We start from the raw sequence: 11341 nt of genomic DNA, 5'->3' as shown, positions 1-11341 counted from the left end.
GTACCTTTAAGTTTTTCACACTGCGCCTCCGCTGAGCGTCGGAATGCTGTTGTTTTTGCTTCTAGTTGAAGAGACTCTCCTCAGCCAGCCTTCCCGTGGTTCTGGTTGATGTCCGCTCCGACTTTTAGTTGTATTTTTGAAGTGGTTGTTCGAGGCAGCAAACTCCGGTGTTTACCTATGCCGCCATCTTCGATTCTCTCTATTCTTTTTCTTTATATTGTTTCTAGCTCATACAATTGTGTATTTGTTGACTGAACACATGAATGGGTTGGGTAACTTCCTGCAATTTCTTAACTTTGAACAAGGAAACAGATAGGGATACTGATTACATACATCCCTTTTGTCCTTAGAATATGTCCACACATTTTCCTATTAGAAATGTATAGTTTATCTAAAAGCAGCAAGATTATCAGTCGCAATAGTTGTGGTGGTCATAGCTGTCAAAATAATAGGTACCATGTGTAATGCACTGTGAGAAATGTCTTCACTCAATCAACCTCACAACGATCTATGAGAAAAGGGAGGAAGAACTTTTAATAACTCCATTTTACAGATGAACTGAAGCTTAGAGCAGTTGATTGAGTTGTCCAAGATCACAGAGCAAGTAAATGAGGATCTTCGGGTGCAAATCCAGGTCTGTTTTACCCCAGAGGCTAAGCACTCAACCACTGTTCTAGCAGACCTCCACTATTTTTATTTTCACCTGCACTATTGATACAGAGATCCATGAAGGCTGGGTCCAGATGCAAGCAATTCTCCTCTTACCAAAATAGCAACACCATAGATCTATCTAGACAGTTTTCCACTCCTGGGAAGGTACACAACATATGAGGCCCGGAACCAACGAGGAGTAATGAGACTTGCAAGCACAAACATCTCCAAATTGAGGGAGAAGTTCAAACGGAAGAACATTCCTCTCACCTTTTGTGGCAGTGCTTCTACCTATTATGGGATAGTAAGGAAAGAAAGGGTTTGTGAAAATGTTTAAATGGGAGAAGGGGCTTCTACCAACCAGTACAAAAGAAGGTCACATTTAGAAGATAACAAATTTTGGATAACTTAGTATCTAAATCAGGTTAACTAGCAGTGAAGTGGGTACTACTAATCTGTAGGCTGGCTAACAGGTGTAAATTGTGACTATTCCGGGCATATTGGATTATGCAATAGCTAAAATAGATGTGAGGTAGTTTGGGGATACTATCTTGTCTGCTTCAGTGATGACATCAGTCATCCTGAGATAGATAATATTTCCAGATATTTGTGCTAAGTACTGACTTTATTTTCTCTAAATAATTGAGGTATTGGAAGGGTGGTATTCTAATTACAATATACTAAATGTCTTTTGTAGAAGAAAGTATTAATAATATTAGGAAAATTATATTGTAAGAATAGACTTTATATTGCACAGGAAATTAAATTTGCAAATTAAACTACCATATTTTATTATGTCATATCAAAATTTTCCCAAGATAAAAATGGAAAACTGACTTTTCTAGGGTGCTCTATTCCTAACCTTTACTATATTTTTAAATACTACATTGTTATTATTGTTCTCCCTTAGGAAATATATTATTTTTATTTAAAAATAAAGCAATCAAAGGAGTCCTAAAGGAGAAATATGAGAATACTATTTACCATAATTATAGTTTTAAAAAACTGCATATACGATTTGTTATTAGAAAAAATCATTTTCAAGTATTTTATAAGGAAATAGATGCCTGGAGGACAGTTTTTCCCCAACATTACATTTTATCTAACAACTCATTCTTTTTTCTTAATGTCTCTTACCATACTCAAGCACTCAGCTGTTCATTTTAGTTTAGTAGTCAAACCCTGTGTATTTCCAGATGAATCTAATTCCTGAAAGATTATAAACCATTCTAAAAATTAATGATCCAGGCAAAAGTCCTTCTATAAACAAACCATTTCTCCCCATAATTCTTAATTAGTAAAGGTTTTTAAGCTAAGATTCTCCAAGTTCTCTCTGTGTATGAGGAATATCCTTTTATTCTTAACAACTTTATCATAAATATATTTGCAACAGTCCTGGGACTTAAGTTCTAAAACTTCTTACTGCTAAAACTCTAATGTAAATAAGAATCACTTGGGAAATTTATTTAAAATAAATATCCCCAGTCTACATCCTCAGAGGTTCAGGTTCAGTAGATTTGGGCTAACACACAGGAATTTTTGTTTTTTGTTTTAATCCTCACCCTAGAAGAGGATATATATGCTTTTCATGCTTTTCATTGACTTTAGAGAGAAAGGAAAGGAGGGAGAGAGAGGGGGAGAGCAGAGAGAGAGAGAGAGAAAGAGAGAGGGAGAGAGAGAGAGAGAGAGAGAGAGAGAGAGAGAGAGAGAACCCTGAAACTTAATCCGTGTTAGCTACATGGTAAATCTAAATCTGTCTCTGGAGAGATACTCATGATTCTCTATTCTGACAAATGTGAAAAGGAAGGTATAATGTCTGCCTAACTAACCTACATGGCCAGATTAGTGTGAGGGGTCTACATAAAGTAACATGGAGATGCACAAATGTAAGCTGTATAGGAAAAAACAGCTCAGCATTAAGTCTGCCTCCTGCTGGTACCCGGAGCCCAGGCTGCTTGGGATGTGCTCACTCTTGCACAGCTTTCTCTCTTGGTTCCATGGTTTCCCTGGATAATGACACCACTTAACTGCCCTAACAGTTTTAGTTTTAGTCAATTTAGTAATATTTATTAAGTGCCTACTGTGGTAAAGAAAGTAACCCCTACCCTCTCCTTTTTAAGTCCAATTCTGGCTTACTCATTGGTTCTCCCTTAGTACTGGCACACGTAACCATTCCAAAGCATTCACTTCTTCCTGGTCCTGCAGCTCTGATCAAATTTTGCTTCCTAGTCTAGTCCATCTCCAAACCGCACTTACCCACACGTCTACGCTATATAGAATTCCTACCCTTATCATAACACTCCACTCCTAACTCCTCTGGTGCCCTACATGGATACTTACCATTTATTCCCTGAGGTGATATTAATTTTGACAGATTCAACTTAAAAAAGGCTGCATAACCAAATACCTTTATTACGTCACTCGGGGGCTAGTGTAATACCCTATATACATTTCATAACTGGTCTCTGTTTTAAGTTTTCCAGTCTCACCAAACTTTTTCTTTCAAGAGACAGATATGTTATGCTTTGTGGGCCATATGTGCTCCTGTTGCAACTCTCATCTCTACCACATTAGTGCAAACAAAAGAGCAAGAAGGGACAGGAGTTGAAGGGTTAGGTGAAAAGGAGGAAGGTATTAAAATGCACAAAATGCACAGTTACATAGATGTAAAATACAGCATAGGGAATATAGTCAATAATATTATAATAACTATGTATGGTGTCAGATGGGTACTTGACTTACTGGGGTGATCACTTTGTAGTATATGTCTAATCACTATGTTGTACAACTGAAACTAATATAATGTTGTATGTCTGCCAGGCTCCCCTTCAGAAAATACTCCTTTCATTGCTACCAGAAATTCTGGGTGCCTTAAACCTCCAGGCTCTCCCCCTTATCATTCATCCAGCATCAGATAAAGTAGACCTTTTTTTCTGGACAGTTTTCATAGCTTCTGTCTTGAATTACTCTTATTTCTCTTGCAAATTATGTCCTACTTTCCTGACTGCTGCCTTTGCAACACCTCTTGAATATGGGCTTAGCCTCATTCCTTCATTCCTCATATTTTACTCACTTCTATCCCCTACCTCCAGTGTGTCTTTGGTTAGATGGAGGTAGGCCTCCCTGAATAGACAAAAAATTATATGCAGGCTAAAAAGAGAAAAAAGCCACCCCAAAACTCTATCTAGGGTGATTTGAGATGTTAAGGCTTGTATTCTCAGGTGGTCCCCTGGGTTTACTTAAGCTCTCTTGGTGGAAACAAGATGGGTCATGTGACTTCCTTACTTAAAATCTTCAATAAGCCTCCACAATCTTAAAATGAAATCCAGATTCTATAGTAAGCAGCTTTATAATAGCTCTTAACACATTTTTGGCTTTGCCTCTTAATCAATTCAATTAATTTATATGAAACCAAAAGACACCTTTGCTTTCCCATACATTCAGTATATATTCCTCCATCTAATTACTCACTTAGTCAAGAAGTATCGAATAGCTATTATATTCCAGACATTGTTAAGGCAACTACAAAAACATTTATAGAACACCCTATTCCCTGAAGGAGCTTACACACTAGTGTGGACAGAGAAAAAGTTAAAAAGAAAAAGTCTATTGCCACTGCTACAACAGGAATGTCAGTTCTCAGGACAGGGAGGTAAGGAAAGGTCCTATAGAAGCTGACACGAGTTATGGATTGTACATGGTAAACTTTATCCTATAAGAAGTTGGAGGAAGGTTTCCCAAGGAAGTGTAAATTCTTATGACATAGTTCATATGACATAGTTCAGAGAAGCATAGTGGAGGTGCACATGTGTGGGCAACATTGTATTAAAAACATGTACTATAGAGCCATACTCCTTGGGTACAAAACCCAGCTTTGTCATTTACTAGCATTGTGGCCTTAGGCAAGTCACTTTAGCTCGGTTTCTCAAATGTACAATAGGAATAATAACAGCATTTTACCTCACAGGTTTTTCATGAGGGTTAAACAAATTAATACTTGGCACACAATAGCAAAATAAATAATAACAAAATAAATGTTGCCTGTCACTGTTATTTTGATCATCATCATCATCATCATCATCATCATCATTTTGGAGTCTGCAAGTAGTTCACTATGGCTAGTGGATGGAGTAGAAGCTGTCTGAGATCATGAATAACTTAACAAACAGGCTGTGACATTTGGAAGAGATCATCTGCTGTGTTTGGCTGTGTAATCCCAACGCCAGGCTGCAGTCTGGAACAGTAGCAGACTCTGGGGGTGAGACTCAAACATCGAGTATCAGTAAAACTTTCCAACTAACTCCATTGTGAAGCCAAGATTGAGAACCACTATCTAGATTAGGGAACTTCACTGGATTCAGAATAATTGGAAGTGATCTTCCTCCAATATTAAAAGTATGGTAGCACTTATATAATACTTTGGGGTGCCATATCTAAAATTCAATGAGCTTTAAAAGTACAGATTCCTAAATCTTATCCCAGAGTTTTTGGTTTTATGGCTTTAGATTGAACAGAGTCAATGGAATTTTACTTAAAAATTTTTTTTAGGTTATTCTTCTTTTTTTTTAAAGTATCTTTACTATTGAAAATATTACAGATTCTCCCCCCACCACCACACACACATTGACCCCCCCTCCACCCTTCTCCCCAGGCCTTCACCACACTATTATTGTCTGTGTCCATGGGTTATGCATATATGCATATAAGTTCTTTGGATAACCTTTTCCCACCCACCCACCCATGCCTTCCCTCTGAGATTCATCAGTCTATTCCATGCTTCTATGTCTCTGGATCTATTTTGTTCATCAGTTTATTTTGTTCATTAGATTCCACACATGAGTGGTATCATGTGATACTTGCCTTTCTCTGATTGGCTTATTTCCCTTAGCATAATATTCTCCAGGTCCCTCCACTCTGTCTCAAAGGGTAAGATATCCTTCTTTTTTACTACTTCATAGTATTCCATGGTGTAAATGTACCACAGCTTTTTTATCCACTCATCTACTGATGGGCACTTGGGCTGTTTCCAGACCTTAGCTATTGTAAATTGTGCTGCTATGAACATAGGGGTGCATATATTCTTTATGACTGGTGTTTCAGGTTTCTTAGGATATATTCCTAGAAGTGGAATCACTGGATCAAATGGCAGTTCCATTTTTAAGTTTTTGAGGAAACTCCATGTTGTTTACATAGTGGCTACACCAGTCTGCATTCTTGCAGCAGTGTACTAGGGTTCCCTTTTTCTCCACATCCTCACCAGTACTTGTCATTTGTTGACTTGTTGATGGTAGCCATTCTGACAGGTGTCTAGGTTATTCTGATGCAGGTGACATGCATATCAGACTGCTCATAACACTGTAGGTCACTCATATGACACATAGCATATTATGTCTTGTATTATAATTATTATGTACATTTTTTACCTTTTCTACAAAATAGCAATTCCTGGAGTGTAGGGGCCAAGCCTTAAGCACCAGAAACCTTGGGCCACACATAAACATGCATTCTATAGCTCTTTAAAGAGCATATTTAATAAATATTTTTGTTCAACTTATTAGAGAAAAAAGGTAGCTCTCTAGAGACAATTTCCAAACTCTACATATCCCAGTGGGTGTTTTTAAGATATTTTGTCAGCAGAAATAAAAGGATTCAGGCTATTTAGCAATAAATGAATGAGTGATACATAGCTTATTAATTATTTCCCAGATTGCCTCCAGTAGGGTATTGCCATTCTCAATTTCCACAATTCTCTAAGGGCCCTGACAAGCTTGTCTGAAATAGTATCATAGGACATGTTTCCTGGATAAACTTATTCTTTCTGACAAGATCCATATTTTCAATCAATGGAAACTTCATTCAAAAGGATTCTTCATACCAGGGCTAAGTAAATTCAAGGTCTATATTAATAAATAAATTTATTGAGTGAATTCCAAGATTATGCTGAGGATCATATTTTTAAGTCTACTTTGTTCCTAAAAAGTCAGGCTGAAATAAAAAATGCTGATGCCTTCATGGTAAAGTTCTCTGCAGGAGGGGTACCCAACAAATGAGGAGTGAACTTTCGGTTTCTAAGACAATGAGTAGTTATAAATAAACTAATAAGTAGAGGGAGAATCATACAAAGCAGCAGCTATCACAGGTAATCTTTGTGTTTAAAATAATAAGTACCAATCTCATAGTCACATATTGTTAGAATTGAAGAATAATATAGAGATCATTAACTCTAGTTCCTAACCCTGCCTGAATTTCCACTTAAAAAAAAATCTCTCTGCCATGGGCCCACCATTTTAGCTTAATTGTAATTTTTAATGCTTCTCAAAGCAACACACTCAATGTTTGGAAACATTGTTTCCTGGTAGACACTAAACTTTTATAATAACCCATATATTTTTGATTTTATACTTTTCTCTAGGCTTACTACTACTGGCTATGACTTTTAACCTTCTAATACACATTCCTGCCCAAGTCACAGAGAGCCCAAGAACAGATAAGTCACTGAGTCTGGCTACTAAATGGTAGGTGAATTACTTCTGGCAAGCTTGCTTCTCACTTTTGCTTCTAATCTTTTTGGTAATTAGAATCTGTTGGACATGATATTCACTTTTGTATCCAGTCTCTCTCTTCCTGGTCTCATTTGTATTTGGAGGGTTTGCATCTACTAGTAAATCTCTCAGTAATGCTCTGACTCAAACCTGACCTAGGCTGAGTCCAGTGCCAGGTAATTTTTCAAGGAGAGAGGATTAGCAGAAGAAACTATCTGATTTGTCTTCTGACAGTTTTCAAATGACTTAACGATAGTTATTCTTAGTTATGTCTAATGCTCCCTTTTTATTTCTTTAAAAGTTCAAGGTTTTTCTTTTGCTTTTGTTTTTTGTTTTTTACTAAGCACATTTTCCAAATAATTTCCATACTAACCAATAAGCTCTGGGTACAAATGACTTCTAAATCTAGATTAATAAATCCACTTGATAGCAATATCTGCACTTAAAATCCAACCTGACCCAACACTAGCATTATTATCATTTCAACAAATCTGATATTCTTCCTAATTGCTCTATTGGACCCACCCATTAACAATCATATGTTCTCCAACTTTAATTGATAGGGCAATGTTTCACTGCTCCCAGGTGCTTATTCTAGGACCTAACTGGTCTCCCAATTCCTAATTTATTCCTTTAATCTATTTTCAACACAGTAGCCGGAGCAATCCTGTTAACATGCAAGTCAAATCATGACACGTCTCTGATCAAAGCAATCCAATGATTCCTATCTCCCACTGACTAAATCCAAAGTCCTTTTATAGCATTGGCCTTACACAGGAAGTTGCTCTCCAGTATCCCCCTGACCTGCTCTCCCATTCATTCAATCTTCCCAGCCCCACTGGACCCATGTTCTTCCAACATACTTCTGCCTCAGGGCGTTTGTTATTGCCACTCCTTCTACCAGGAGAAATTGCCTCCAAGATACCCCTAGGACTGCATCCCTCACCTCCTTCATGTCTTCATTCAAATATCACATACACAGTGAGGCCTTTTCTGATCACCTTAGATGAAATTGCACTCTGCTGCCCCCACATTTTCATTCCCTCTTCACTGCTTTGTCTCTCTTTATAGCATTTGTTTTATAACTTATTATACATCACATTTGCTTTTTTTGTCATTCATTACCTGTATTACCCCACTAGAAACAAGCTCTTTTTGAGAGTAGGGATTTTTGCCTGGTTTTGTTCACTGTTTTTTCTTTAGTACCTGCCAATCAATAAGTATTTGTCAGATGAATGAATTTCCCCTGTACAAATATTAGAGTTCTAAAGACTTAACCCCTACAGTTTTTCTCCCATCAATCCCATCCATCACTGATGTCACAGATCAAAATCACATTACATTTTACTGGCATTCTTGTCTTCCTCACAAGGTCTCTTACTAATCCAGTACCTCCTGTTGCAAGAATAATAATTATGCACTGGTGGGTGTGGTTCAGTTGGTTGGATTGGTGTACTGGGCACTGAAAGATGGCAGGTTCAATTCCCATTCAGGGCACATACCCAGGTGGTAGTTCTGATCCCGGATCCCTGGTCAGGGTTTACACAGGAGGCAACCAATCAATGTTTCTCTCTCTCTCTCTCTCTCCCCACCCCCTTTCTCTCTCTAAAATCAATTTAAAAAAAACAACCCAAACATATCCTGGGGTAAGAATTAAAGGAAAATAAAGAGAATAATCTATGTTCAATTTACCTCAAATGCCATTGTTTAATAAATAAAAAACCTAACTACATAACACAGCATCAAGATTATTTTAATTTGATCCCTAGATGTCATATTCAAGCCATTTGTGAATATCTCACAAATTCTCACCTCTGTGCCTTTGCTCCCATGCAGTTTCCTCCATCTGTAATAGCCCCCACTCCAGTCCCTGCTTATGAAACCTTGCCTTTTAATCAAGTCAGTATTTAGTTATTACATTTTTAGTGTTTTCTTCTCCCAGCCAAAAATAAATTTTTCCGTTCAACAGATTTGGTCATAACACAATTAAATCTGCTTGTCTTAACTTTCTTATTAATTTACTAGAGGCCTGGTGCACAAAATTCATGCACAAAAGGGGGGGTCCTCAGCTTGGCCTGCACCCTCTCACAGGGCCCCTTGGGGGATATTTGACTGCTGGTTTAGGCCCGATCCCGCAGGAATAGGGCCTAAACCCGCAGTTGGACATCCCTTTCACAATCCAGGACCGCTGGCTCCTAACCACTTGTCTGCCTGCCTGCCTGATCGCCCCCTAACTGCTCACCTGCCTCCCTGATTGCCCCTAACTGCCTCTGCCTTGGCCCCCACCACTGTGACTTTGCCCAGAAGGTCATCCGAAACGATGTCCAGAAGGTCATTTGGCTGTCTGATCTAATTAGCATATTATGCTTTTATTATTATAGAATAGTAGCCCATCGTGCGATATCCTGAGCAGTAGGCCGCCAGGGCTGCCGCGGGAGCAGCGGAACTGCAGCACGCCGCTGGGAGCTGCACTGCTTCCATGGGAGCTGTGCAGCTTCTACGGGAGGTGGAAGCAAGCTGCCGGTGCCCACTGGAGCTGGGAGGGAGCTGCGCTGCTTCCACAGGAGGCAGGCCCCCTGTCTTCGCCCTGGTCCTGTGCTCAGCCGTGGAGGCTGTGGGCCGACCCTCCTGTTGCTGTCCATGTCTGCTCCAGCTCCAGGGGTCCGGCCCAAGCCAGGCAAGGTGGCTTGCTGGCCCCATCCTCTCTCTCCATCTCTGCTCCAGGCCTTAGCTGCGTGCGCAACCTCCTCCTGTCTGGTCGTGACCCATTACGGCATCCCGGCCTAATTTGCATATTTGCATAATTATAGATCACCTTTATCTAGATCAGTAATTTTCAGCCTTTTTCCTCTCATGGAACACATAAACTAAGTATTGAAATTCTGCAGCACACCAAAAAAGTGTATTATCTATTTTTCCGATCTGACAAAAAATAGGTATAATTTTGATTCATTCATAACAGAAAGCTATTGTTGTTTTCACTGTTGTCATTTTTTTATTTGACAATCTAAGGGAAAAGAGGTCAGTACCTCTGACTAAGTAGTCAGGCAGGGCATGTTTTAAAAATTCTTGCGGCACACTGGTTAAAAATTGCTGATCTAGATTGTCCAAATAAATTCTTACTTTTGGCAGCATTAAATGTGTTTTATTGGATTATTATATGGTCCACATTTGCATTCTTTTTTATTTGAACAAAAACACATTTTATATCTTTATCAACTATATTGATCAAGCTAAAACATGATATTTCTATGAGTAGAGTTGTGTAATACACATTAAACAATGCCATTAAAGTAGACATTAATCCATTATTCAAGAGTCCTGGAGCTTGAATATTTCATTTGTCTATATGTCTATTATGAATGACAGCCAAATGTCTTACTGAAATTGACATCCACTACAGCATTTCTCCACTAATTCCTTCAGAAGGAAAATTAAATTACCCTGATAAGCCTTGCTTTTAGTGAACTTATATTCCCAATGATTATTACTTCTTTCCTTCTTACTGAAGTTATGCAAGATAATTATTTAATAATCCATCCACAATTTTACAAATATTAATTAGATTCTAGTACATGGCACTGCAGATTTAATTTTTAAAAATAATTTGTACAAAGTTTTCTAATCTCTAGACTTCAGGCACATGATATGAGCTACAAATCCCTTCAATCAGAATGTGGATAGCATTTTCACTTTTTAAGTGATTTTCTATACTCTTAGAGAATTTTATATGTTGGTTAAATCAATATGTTCAATATTCTTATTTAGTTTATTTTGATGTATCTTGCTTAATAAATCCTTATGTATCCTATCATACCATAGACAAATCCATATCCAAGTTGATATAACCTTAATATGAAAATCTGTCAAAACTTTAAAAGAAAATACGGAGTATCTATGGTGATAGGGTTCATGTGAATTTCTTAAACAAGATCAAGCAAATTAAACTTTGAATAAAAAATTTGAACTGAATTATTTATTCAGATAAATTATATACCATTCTGTCAATAGTCATGGTATAAATTTATGTATTTTGCTAACTGAAGGTTCTCATTAATGAATATTTATCTACTTGGGTTTTATTTTTTGTCCTTCAATAAAGTTTTATACTAGTAGTTATTTTCTAGAATTTTTGCAGGTCTTGTTTT

General features: G+C 37.7%; 1 protein-coding gene across 1 annotated transcript in view; it reads right to left on the bottom strand.

Moving 5' to 3' along the window:
- LOC102418510 (ephrin type-A receptor 6-like) overlaps positions 1-11341 on the bottom strand; it is a gene marked incomplete at its 3' end in the record, with an annotated part of 422073 nt that overhangs the window by 194035 nt on the left and 216697 nt on the right. The window lies entirely within an intron of this gene.

The sequence above is a fragment of the Myotis lucifugus genome, unplaced genomic scaffold (assembly GCF_000147115.1).
Source record: "Myotis lucifugus unplaced genomic scaffold, Myoluc2.0 scaffold_469, whole genome shotgun sequence".
Taxonomy (NCBI): Eukaryota; Metazoa; Chordata; class Mammalia; order Chiroptera; family Vespertilionidae; genus Myotis; species Myotis lucifugus.
The sequence above is the reverse complement of the archived record's forward strand: the minus strand, read 5'-3'. Positions and strand labels throughout refer to the sequence as shown.